Source organism: Mesocricetus auratus, unplaced genomic scaffold (assembly GCF_017639785.1).
Source record: "Mesocricetus auratus isolate SY011 unplaced genomic scaffold, BCM_Maur_2.0 Super-Scaffold_100054, whole genome shotgun sequence".
In the NCBI taxonomy this organism is placed as follows: Eukaryota; Metazoa; Chordata; class Mammalia; order Rodentia; family Cricetidae; genus Mesocricetus; species Mesocricetus auratus.
In genome coordinates, this window is record NW_024429231.1 from 3,974,099 (window position 1) to 3,986,454 (window position 12,356).

At 44.1% G+C, this 12,356-nt stretch overlaps 1 pseudogene; it reads right to left on the bottom strand.

Annotated features, from left to right (window-relative positions):
• Positions 1 to 7,163: 7,163 nt before the first annotated feature.
• On the bottom strand, positions 7,164 to 8,423 carry LOC121136204 (annotated as a pseudogene).
• Between the last annotated feature and the right edge of the window lie 3,933 nt (positions 8,424 to 12,356).

The following is a 12,356-nucleotide window of genomic DNA, read 5'->3' on the forward strand; positions in this document are numbered from 1 at the left end:
GCTAAACCTCTGAACTGTAGGCCATCCCCAATGAAATGTTTTTCATTTATAAGAGTTGCTGTGGTCATGCTGTCTCTTCACAGCAATAGAAACCCTGAGACAACCATGGAGGACTCCACAGTGTGAAACTCTTCTCATCTCAGACTGTAAGTAGGACTTGGATTATAGAGATGGCACAGCATTTGAGTTTGTGTAGTACCCTAGATTCCTCCCTATGACATGAGATCTGTTTAAGAAGGAAGCATCTTTAGTGTTGAATAGGCATTATCATTAATTAGAGATAATGTCACAGGGTGGATTTCAAGGTTATTAGTGATAATACAGGAAAAGAATGTATTTAAATTATAATCACAATGCTGGATAGTTTTATGTCAACTGGATACAAGCTAGAGTTATTTTGGAAGAGGCCACCTCAGTTAACAAAATGTTCCACCAGATTTGCTCCTTTATATTCAGTCTTTCCTTCATATTGTATTGTATCCATATGTACATTTTTATGTATATTGGCTAGACTTTGCATATAAAAGAGAACATGTGGTTTATTTCTTTCTGAAAAAATAAAATAAAATAAAAACCACTGCTTTCTCTCACCCACCATTCAAGTTAGATCCAACAATCATCAGAAATTAACACCAGTGACTGGACAAAACCAAGGCTACATGAGAAGACTGGGCCTTTGCGTGCCAGATCAATAGCCAGGAGAATCACTTTTTGTCTTTTAACATACTGACAGAACCCAGTGCTGCCAGTCTCAAGGATGCTCTCTGGGTTGGATGCAGTAAGAGAGGCTTGTAAACTCTAATGCACCAGAGGCTGAGACAGGACTATTACATTTCTGAGCTCAGCCTAGGCTACATTCCAAGTGTCTTGGTTACATAAAAAGACTATTTCTTCAAAGGGAAAAACGAGTGTTCTAAAGCCAAAGCCAGTTAAAGCTACTCTCCCTTTTTACTCATAGGAAAGAGACCCTGAAAGAAGGTACTTAGTAGCTGAAACGGAAGTGAACCCCCATTATCGTTACACAACGTGACTAGTAATATTGTGACCAAATTCTCAGACAGAAGGGGCACTGGTAGCTGAATCAGGGATACCTGTCACAACACAGTCCCAAGACAACTTCCAGGGGATTGACTCAGAGCGCACAAAAGCAATCGAGGCCCCAAGTGTGAATCAGCCAACTCAGTCTCTAAGCTATAATAGATGTCAGTATGAGTGTGTGGTTTCCCAGCGGAGCTAGTTCTGCTCAGGAAAACGAGAAGAGGTGCAGCCAAAGCTGCTAGCCTGTCCTGGCCACTGCCTTCCTGGAAAACTATTGCTTCCCTCCATGTCCCTGGCTTTTCAGCCTTCCTCTTATAAAAAGCTTCCTAGACACAGTAGCACAATCCTAAGCAGTTGGTATTTGAGCAGAAAAGAGAAGAGCCAGGAAGGGAAACATGCACTGGATCAGTAGCAAACAGATGTCTTCATGATGGTCAACGTTTAAAGCACTTACATTTAATATGCATGTTCATGTCTGTAAGCTGTACATGTCCATACTACTGCATGAATACATGGTTCCAGACAAGACAATTTTGTGTCTGTATATTCTTTCTCTTCCGTGAATCCAGGTATCTTTGAGCACATTCCTCAGGTTATCTGCTGTGACTTCTCTTCCATCATATACCAAACATGGTTTATAACAAGTGATGCATTTGTCTGTTTAAGGCCTTTGCTAATCTGATTGCTGCAGGAGTGTAGAAGTTGTATCTGTTTAGTTCTCTGTTGCATATTCAGGAAATCTGAGGATGATATTAATTCTGTGTGTTTGGGTGGCTTGTGCTGAAGTGAAGAGACAGTTCTTGAATGTGTTTCTTTTGCTGTTCTTACAGTACTCACAGTTCATGTATGGAGCATATATGCTCTGTGTTTCTGAATGTGGGGTTAATTCTTGTGACCTTGGAGGAATGGAAGCTTCTCTTACATCTACTACAGAACAAGAACACAAGGCCAACTCTTCAGGAGTCACTAACTGGGAGCTTCAGTGAGGGGCCTTCCCCTGCCAATGTGGAGAATGTGGCATTCCTGTTAGCTAGGGCCACAGGCCCACATCGGGCCTGGTCATTGCTGCAGGAATGTGGTCTGGCCCTTGTGTTGTCTGCAAAGTTTACAAGAACCTGTGACATCTAAGGATAGCTGAGAGAAGGCAGAGGTAATGCCAGTCTGCCATACACTCTCTGTGGTGACTGAGCGTGTTAGTTACATAGACTTTCAGAGGTAGGTAAATGGGAGTGCAGAGATTAAGTAGTGTCAAGCCTTCACTAGCACATGAGGAGACTGACACTGATGATTATCGTGAAAGAGGAGGCCAAAGTCAAATTTTACTCTTCACCATGACCAAGATTCTCTTTGGGTTAGTGTGAGAGCCTGCTACCATGCATCCTAAGTTTTCTATGAATGTTATTGATGTTGACCAGGCAAGAATCTGTGAGCTTCCTGCTTAGGAGGCCAAGTCTGGAGAACCATGAGTTCAAAGACATACAGAGGATTTAGTGAAATCCTGTCTCTCAAAAGTGAAAAGATGCTGGGTGTGTAGTTCAGTGATAGAGTACTTATTTATCATGCATGAAGCCCTGGCTTGAATATCTAGTGTAAAACACAAAGAAAAAGTATGTACATATTTATTACACCCACATTTTAGTCAAATTTTTCTCTTTTCTTCTTCTATTTCTGGTAAAAAATAGATGTGTAGAAACAACAAAAACCAAGGCAAGCATGATGGCACACACTTGTAACCTCAGGTCTGGGAAGACTGAGACAGGAGGATCAGCAGTTCAAGGCCAGCCTCAACTGTCCAACATTAACTTCCTGTCTTTGAAGAAAGGAAAGAAAGAAAAAAAAAGAAAGGGAATCCATGTGAAAATTGCCATCTAGAGCATTTAGACATTTAGAGTATGCATGTTGCTATGCAGAAAGTTTCCAGTGTCTTTTCTTCTGAATTGATGTGCAGTAGCTGTTAACCAGGCCTCATTCCCATCCCTTTGTAACCGTCATTCTACTTTCCATTGACTGTGAGCATACCAGATGCCTCATCAAAGTAGGATGAGAAGAGCATAGGTTAAGGATCCCATAGCTAATATACCTGGGAATATAAGTATTCCAGGTTTCAGAATATTTTAAATTTGAGAACTCTGGAATTTTGCATTAGAGCTACCCAACTGGTTTGCATTTTTCTTGCAACTAGTGATACAGAATGAACATTAATGCATAACCAGCTTTGATATAATCCTTTAAGAAATAATTAAGCCTTTTGCACATTTTAGTACTAGGTTGCTCATTTAGTTGTAGAATTCTGTCATTTAAATATCTAGATACCTCCTACCAGGTAGGATTTTCATATATCTCCTCCTATTCCAGATGACTTGTTCATTCTGCTGATCCATTCTTTTTTTCCAACACTGGGTATTGAACCTGAGTCCTCATCTTTGCCTGGCAACATTGCAGTTCCCTGAGTGATCATGTCCCCAGCTCACTCTGCTGGTTTCAGCATGTGTCTCTGGTCACAGTGTTTTGAAGCCTCTTAAGTCTGTAGAGTTTTTGTTTTGCTATTAAGAATGAACTAGGACAGAACCTCAAGAGAAAGACTGCATGGCTCCCGAAGGGAGGGGGACAGGAACAGCTTAACAAATTGGGAACATGGGGTGTGGCGGGAGGTGGGAAAGGGAGGGGGAGGGAGGGAGGAGAACAGGAAAGATCAGGAGGACTGAGACAAGGGAGGAATAGAGGAGGGCAAGAAAGGAGATGCCTTGTTAGAGGGGATCAGTATAGGTTTGGAGAGAGACCTGACACTGGGGAAGTGTTCGGGTTTACACAGGGATGACCCCTACTAAGAAGCTCTGCAGTGGTGAAGAGAGTGCCTTTGATGCCCTTCCACTATAATGAGATTGATGACTGCCTTGGTTGCCATTCCTAGAGATTTCATCCAGTAGCTGATTGAAGCAGAAGCAGACACCCACAGCTAAACACTGAGCCATACTCACAGAATCCAGTTGCGGAGAGGGAGGAGGGTTGAGCAAAGGAGCCAAAACTGCTGGACTTTCCCACATAAACAGTTGACCTGACCTAGTGAGAGCACGGAGACCCTAGTCATAAAGCTGGGGAACCAGCATTGGACCCAACTAAGCTCTCCCTGATTGTGGGAATCAGCTAGGAGGCCTGGGCAGTCTATGGGACTTCTAACAGTGGTACCAGTGTTTATCCCTAGGGCACAAATGGACATTGGGAGCTCATTCCCTGTGGAGGGATTCTATTGGAACCCGATACACAAAAGAGGGCCTAGGCCCTCCTCCAAATGATGTGAAGGACTTTGATGGTCCCACCTTGGGGGGGGGGGCTCACTATTCCTGGGTAGGGGTGAGTTAGGGGATGGGAGGGGGTCTTGGAAGAATGGGAGGGAGAGGTAGTGGGGGGATTGATATATAAAATAAGAGTGTTTCTAAAATAAAAAAGAATGAACTAGGACAACTGAATTTGCTTGTTTCTTTCTGTGGGATTTCAGAGTGCTGATACAAGGCATGCTTGAGTAGTGTGTCAGGTTCCTATGGTAACAGCAGGCCTAGGGGAGACCTGTCAGGACAGTGTATCATTTTTGACCAAGTGGAATCCTGCTCTAGAAACTTCAGATGGCTTTGCCACAGAAGGAAAGGAGATCCCCGAAACCTTGACTAACCAGAACCTGTCATGCTGCTAAAGCTGCTGTTGCTGCCATCTCTGCCTTGGCACTAGGCTCTTGTGCCTCTGTAACCTCAGTCAACCACAGTCGGCTCCTGGGAGAAGTTGGTCATCATTCACTGGAAGCAGCATGGGAGTGCTCACTCCAGTGTGGTTTTCAGTGTGGATATGGTGTTTGCGGTTACTGCATCAGGGACTTGGTTCCTACTGTGGCACATCTGTTGGGAGCAGATGCTTTGCTACGTGAGGGAAGGTAATGGTTTTTTGTTGTTTTTTATATATTCTTTTTATTTTAATTTTAAATATCTTGTTTCACATGTCAATCCCAGTTCCCTCTCCCTCTCCTCCTTCTGCACCCCCCCACCATCCCTCCCAACCTATCGCCACTGAGAGAAGGTAATGTTATGAACTGGAGTTCACTACTGGTCACACTTTTCTGAGGCCATCTAGAAATTACTGAGTTAGGACCTAGAACAATGACATTGTTTTGTTGACATATGTAATAAACATTGGAGATTCAAACTAGTTTTAAATAAAATTGCCTGTCTCTGAATTGAGCTCAATTTACCTATTTTCCCAGTCTTTCTTTCTTTCTTCTTTCCTTCCTTCCCACCTTCCTTTCTTTCTTCTTTCTCTCTCTCTCTCTTTCCTTCTTTCTTCCTTTCTTCCTTTCTTTTTTTTTCCAAAAGCTTTGAGGTTTATTTTACACAGAAAATAAAACACAGGTACTATTCCACTGTACTTTAAACCTCAGTTACATCTTTAACAAACCTATTATCAAAAAGTTACTGAAAATATCTTTGTTGATATGAAGTCATAATGGCATCTGTACTCACTCTATGAAGTATAGATTTTAAAAGTTAATGACTATATTACCAAATGATAGCCCAAATAAATGCTTGTGTACAAGATTACGTACGTATAAAGTGTTCTACGTACAACACATTCATTCTCAATGAGGAAACTTTTCATCCCCAAGGAAATGAACATTGGCTTTTTTACATGTGCAAAATAAAACAGATACAGTACATAAACAGACTTACAGTAGGTCTGGGGGAGGGGAAACTATTATCTCTGGTATTGAAGTTACATAGGAAAGCTGGAAATGTAGCTCAGTTTAAGAACATTTGTGTAGAATGTACTAGGTCCTTTGATTGACACCCAGATGGCCAATAGGGAGTTACACAAAAGGTGGCAGCTGAGGAAAAGAAGGAAAGAAAAAAAAAGCAAGAGCTCCTCAGAGTGGCAAAAGTAAAACAAAGCTGCCCCCACACACCCGCATCCCCCGAAATGAAGATTTCACAAAACTGGGACTATGCCACTACGCAGTCGTGGTTAGGACTATGCCACTACGCAGTCGTGGTTAGGACTATGCAACTACGCAGTCGTGGTTAGAACAGAAAACAAGCACAGGCCCTAGGTTCAGTTCTTCCTGTCAGTGGGGTAGTCTCGAGGGAGGGGTGTTTGCTTGTTTGGCCAGTACATGACTAAGAAATGGGCAGGTCTGAAGCTCAAAGTGCTCCTTACATTGGCCTGCTTGTTCTCATCTTTCTATGAACATTCTTCACAGTTTCTAAAAAACCAAAATGTGTAAGGTTTAAACTCTTAAGCAAAATAAAAGACCATATTTTACAAACATTTTAAATCTAAGCATTTGGAATCAGAATAAGGACCTTGTTCCCACTTGCCATTTTATCCAAGCATGAGTTTCTGAATTTAGGAAGCTGCATGAGCCGGGCGGCGGCGGTGCTCACCTTTAATCCCAGCATTTGTGAGGCAGAGGCAGGCAGGTCTCTGAGACTGAGGCTACCTTGGCCTACAGAGTACACACAGAAACCCTGTCTTGAAAAACCAAAAGAAGAAAGAAACTGCATGAGTCTTCTTTGACATCCCAGAGTTGTTAAAAGGGCCGAATGACAACACAGTCCATCATGAACACATACCAAAAGGTCCAAGAGCTCTCATAAGATGACACAGACCTCTAGTCACTATGGACACAGGAAGCACTAACTTATAGCACAGTGGTGCTTTCCAAAGGAGGCCATCAAATTCTAATGGGAAACCAGATGTCTGGGTAACAAATCACCGCCTGAGAATTGTTTCCTTGGAACCACACACACATATATTTATAATCAAAAACATTGGTATGGTGAGGGATTGATGGGATGGGGATCACAAACATACATTTTAATGTTCATCACCAATGAAAAAAATAAAACACTTTTATAGGCTTATAGGCTTAAAATTGTCATTAGTGCATTTAGATTTCTGGAGAATGACTAAAAATGTAAAATACCTTTACAATAATACAATGTTAATAGAAATTAGCCATATACTGAGGTCATTTTAGTGAGCTACCATTGTTTAAATATAAGAAAAGTAATTTCTTGATCCAAATTAGTGAAAACTTAAAAAAGATTGTCTTCAGAGGACATTATTTGAGGACAGTTTTTGTCTTTCAGATACATTCTGATACTCAAAAATCACTATAACAATTAGAGGTTTTCAATCATATCCTTAAAAAGATGTCAGATTTCCATTTCTACGGGAGATGTTATCACCGGTATATTCAATTCCACAGGGTAAGCCTTCTTTGTTATTATTAAGAACTTCATAGACATTAGAAAGACTGCCATTCATTGCTTTTTCATCTTTTCAAAAAGATACAGGCAGGCTTGCTAAACTAAAACTGACATCTTTAAAGGCATGCAACAAAAATATCCCCACAATGATTGTGAAGAAGCCACTCAAAGTCCCAATGACATCATCAACAGGCATATCTTGCCATTCTTTGAAAAGAATAGCTGAACAAGTCAGAACTGAAGTTGTAAAGAACACATAATATATTGGAGTCACAATGGAAGTGTTGAAAATGTCCAGAGCCCGGTTTAGGTAATTAATCTGTGTACTCACACAGACCACAAGACTAAGCAGCAGAATCCAGGCCAGGGGATGCTGCAGAACAGGCTTTCCAGCTAACAACTCCTTGATGGTGATGCCCAAACCCTTCACACAGGAGACTGATAATGCTCCAATCATAGAGCAGATTGTTATATACACAAGAATGTTTGTCTGTCCCTGTCAAGGTCCTACCACAAAGATGAATATCAAGGCCACAATGACCACAAATGTTGCAAAGACAACAAAACCTGGATCACCTAACTTATGTGACATTTCATTTATGGTCTCAATTTCCTCCTCCTTTGGAGCATGAATGACCATAACTGTAGACCCTAGAATACTTAGCAAACACCCAATTTTCCCATGAAGATTAAGTCTTTCATTTAGGAAGTATGAAGACAGAATGGCACTTACAAGAACACTGAGAGCACCCAGCGGAGTCACCAGTGTGGCTGGAGCAAAGGCATATGCAGCAAAGTTGACCACTTCCCCAGCTCCCATTGACAGCAGTCCAGCCTACCACAGCCACTCTTTAAGGTATGCATGGCCGCCTTGACCTGCTCTCATGGAGCCTTTTCTGGCAAGTCGCAAAAGGCCTTTTTTTTTCAAAATGAAACTCCCTCCAGTGAAAATGCTGGAGGTCATAGCCAACCCCAGACCAATATAAAAGTCATATTTTCCACGCCCCAGGCTCATTTCGTTTGTTACTTAAGTTCCTGTGAGTGACATTGATCACAGAACAGAGAAACTGTTTATACTGGAGAGCAGGATGATACAGTCTTCAAATATGTAAGTGATTACACGGTCTTTCTTTTCAGGAGCAGAGATGCTTCATTCATTCTCATCTTCTCGGAAACGATATCCTTTATTCTCATTTAAAGTAATTAACCATGGCAGAGTGGTTCCTCCCATAAAAACCATGGCTGACTAAGCGAAAAGACCTCTGCTTCTCGGGGTCCCTCTTCCAACTTTACGGTACCGAAAGGGCACATGACACGGGATCTCCAGGGACGGGGCTTTAATTAAAAAAAAAAAAACACGGTCCTAGACTAAAATTCTTGACATTTCCTCCCTGGCAAAGAAACGACAGGAGGCGCGCGGTCCCACTCGTTCTGGGTCATCGAGCTTCTTCAAGTGCTCGGACGGCCTTCGGCGGAGCAGCCGCGGCCAGCACCACCGCAGCCGCCCCTCTTCCTTTCTTTTTTTGTAAACAGGTTCTTACTTTGTAACCCTAGCTAGCCTGGAACTGGCTAGACCAGGTAGACCAGGCTGACCTTGACCTTAAAAGATTCACCTGCCTCAGCCTTCTGAGTGTTGGAATTAAAGGTATGTGTCACCACACACACACACACACACACACACACACACACACACACACACACTTTGAAAAATTATTTTTTAAGACCGATGGTAGGAGAAAGTCAAATACTAATATAAATTATAACAAATGATGGCATTATTTGAGTCATGTGGCTAGATTGTCATTTATGAGAATTTATGTTATTTTTGTAATAAATGCTGAAGATTTTGTTTGAACAGAACATGGATCTGAAATCATAGGCCTAAGGCCTCTGAGACCTCACAGTGCAGGTGGTTATACACTGATCAGGAATGAGGGGTTGAGAGACCAGTGCATCAATTGCCACGACTGTGGGGTTTAGCTTCCCAAGCTGAGAGTTCGGTATCTTGATCTGCAAGTAGCATGAAAAGCACTGTTTGCCACTGAGCCTGGGCTAATGCATGTCAGACCTCAAACTCCACCCCCACATTGACACTCTTCTTCCAACAAGACCACACCTGCCAATACGGCCAGTCACATGAGTTTATGGGGGCCATACCTTTTCAGATCACAAGAATATCTGGTTGATTTGGGTGAGCAACTTGAGATCTGAGTACAGGTCTAGAAATAACAACAAAATAAGTGGGCACAGGGTATGAGCTGGCTGCGTGGGCCCTTTGAGACATTTCATCTGGTTGCCAGAGATGGGAGGTGAAAAACCTATGGGAAAACTCCTTCTATCAGAGAGGGGACAGGCGGTGGAAACAGGTGAGTCTTTAAAGAGGGAGGAATCAGTAGCGGGAGATCAGCAGCAGCTGGGCAAAGGAAGCAGGGATGAATTTAGAACAGAGCCCCTCAGAAAGATGAGAGTTGAAAGCATGTGGCTGAAGGCCACGGTCTGTAAGGGAAAGCTTGTGAGGTGTCATAAGACCAAGGCAATAAACAGAAAACCAGTCACTGAGGTGTCAGAAACCACTCCCTGAAGTGTAGTAAGTCAAGTGTTTGCCAGAAAGCATACTGTGCTAAACATAGTGGCAGTCAGCTAGGATTCTAGCAGCCTTTCTGGGAAGTTGGTCACAACATGGTACTGCCAGGGAGGGGCAGGCAGAGCCAACAGGAAAGAAAGGTAGGACAGGTACTTCTGAGTACCTCAGGAATTTAGCTGGGTGGCCTCTGAACCCGTGGGAAGCAGACTAGGTTTTGTTAATCCTAAAATTCTCTGAGGTGATGGGTATCCGGGGTCTCAGAAACACCAGCCAGAAAAAAAAAAAACGAAAAAACAAAAAACAACAAGTTTACAGTAGCAGGGGTTTCATTGCTGGCTTGTCTTTACAGTGCCCTCTGGTGGCAGAGAACACAGATCCCAGCAGGGCACCGGGCCTGGGCTGAAAGGAAACAAGCTGATAACTGTTTTACCTTGAAAGTGGAGTTGACAGTGGCACACTGTCTCAGAGTCAGAACAAAGGATTGGGGCCGAATAAATGAGATTGGGGAGACAGTGGTGGCAGGGAGGCTTTGAGAGCATGCTAAAGCACTGACCTTGAGGGCAGTGTGACCTTGGACTTGACTCTACCACGAGACTGTAGTTCTTTGGGGGCAGGTCCTTGGTCAGACTGGTACTGCAGAGTGAGGGCCCCAGTGAGGTTCTAGATTTTTCATGAAATGTGGGAAACAAAAGCAAAGGTCAGAGAAATGATGATCTCTGAGGCTGGGAAAGCAAGCCTTCCATGGCTTTATACATATGAGAAACTTTAAAGTGGGCACAGTGGAGATTCCAGGTCTTCTCTCCCACCAACAAGACCAGAAAACCAGCAGATCCAGGGAGACCGGGGGACCAGCTGTTCAGGCTGGACCAGGTAAAACAGGCCCTGCATCCGGACCTGCATTTCAGTGCCTGGGGATTGCCTGGGAACTTCCACAGTGCTTCCCATTCTGGCAGGAGCCAAGCACCCCAGATCCCAGGTCTTCTCTTCCACCAATGAGACCAGCGGACCAGGTGGGAGGCTAAGCACCCCAGATTCCTGGTCTTCTTCTCCACCCATGGGACCAGAACTTGGACGAGGAATAGAAGAACTACCAGAGTATTGGACTTGCTAACACCCACCGAAAGGGAACTCTGGTCCCCTAAGGGGCTCTTTCTGCACCCACTAAAAGAAGAGATGGGAAAGAGACAATACTAAAACACACTCAGCAACAGCTGTCCCATGGTCTCGTGGTGGAAGAGAAGTCCTGGGATCTGGGGTGCTTGGCTCCCGCCAGGATGGGAAGTTCTATGGCTGTCCCCAGTCACTGGAAGGCATGCTGGGATGCGAGGCAAGGGCTCAGTCTTTAAAGTACCTTCTGCACAAGAATACAGACCTGAATTTGGACCCACAACACATACACAGATGCTGGACATCAGGTATACATCTGTAATGCTGGTGCTTAGCAGAGGAGACAGAGAGACACAGATCCCTGGTTTGGAGGCCAGCATCCAAGTCAAAAGAGTGAGATTCAGGTTTCAGGTATAGCAAGAGATTCTGCTTCAAAAACAGGAGACACCAAATACCAACTTCTGCCTTTCCCTTGCATGTGTGCACATGTGAACCTATACCTGCACAAACAAATGCACACCCACACCCATACACACACACACAGGCATGAATACACATACTGAAACATCAGAGCTAGTCAAGTCAATAGAATAGCATTCTACACATGGAGGCAGTGTGGCATGATTTTGATACCTTGAGAGAGCCAGGGTACCTGTTGGGTACATTATTACAGATCTCTGCAGTCATCTTATAGACAGGTAACAAACTGACCGTTATGAAAATTCCCTTCCTTTTGGTAAGGACGAATGCCACCAACACTGCAAACAAAATCCCAAAAGCACCCTACCTGAGGCCTCGCCCGTCCCCTCCATGCAGCACATGCATGCCAACACACCCTTCCCTATCCATGAAAGACACAGCCCTGAGGTCTGCAACTAGCAAAGTTTCCACCAATCCCTGTGAGCCTTGCCCCAGGCAATGTATGGACAAGGCTCCAAGATGCTCTGGGGAGGAGAGGGACAGGCACCACTGCTCCCCATGGAGATGTTTTCCTGTTGCTGATGGGCTGCAGGTTGCAGCCTGTGTTCTCAAGATTGATGTCCCTGCCTGGCCAGTAGGACTCCAACCTTGAGTGTTCCTTCTTCCAGAGCTTGGGGAAAGCTTGGGGCAGGACAATACAGCACCAGGTTGTGTTCCCATGGTGGACCACATGACTAGTAGCCCCAGGAGGCAGGTGCCAGCTCAGGCAACCAAAGCGGCACTGGCCAGTGTCAGCAGTAACATGGGCCTCAGGGTCTCAGCAGCAACAAACAGGCAGCTAAGAGCACCCTCAGGCAGCAGCCCAGGCTGCTGTGTCCTCAGATCCTGCCCCCCCCCCACTGAGCTCATGTTCCTTACTGCTCAAAAGCACTTCAGAAAGCATTTTCTGGTTCACA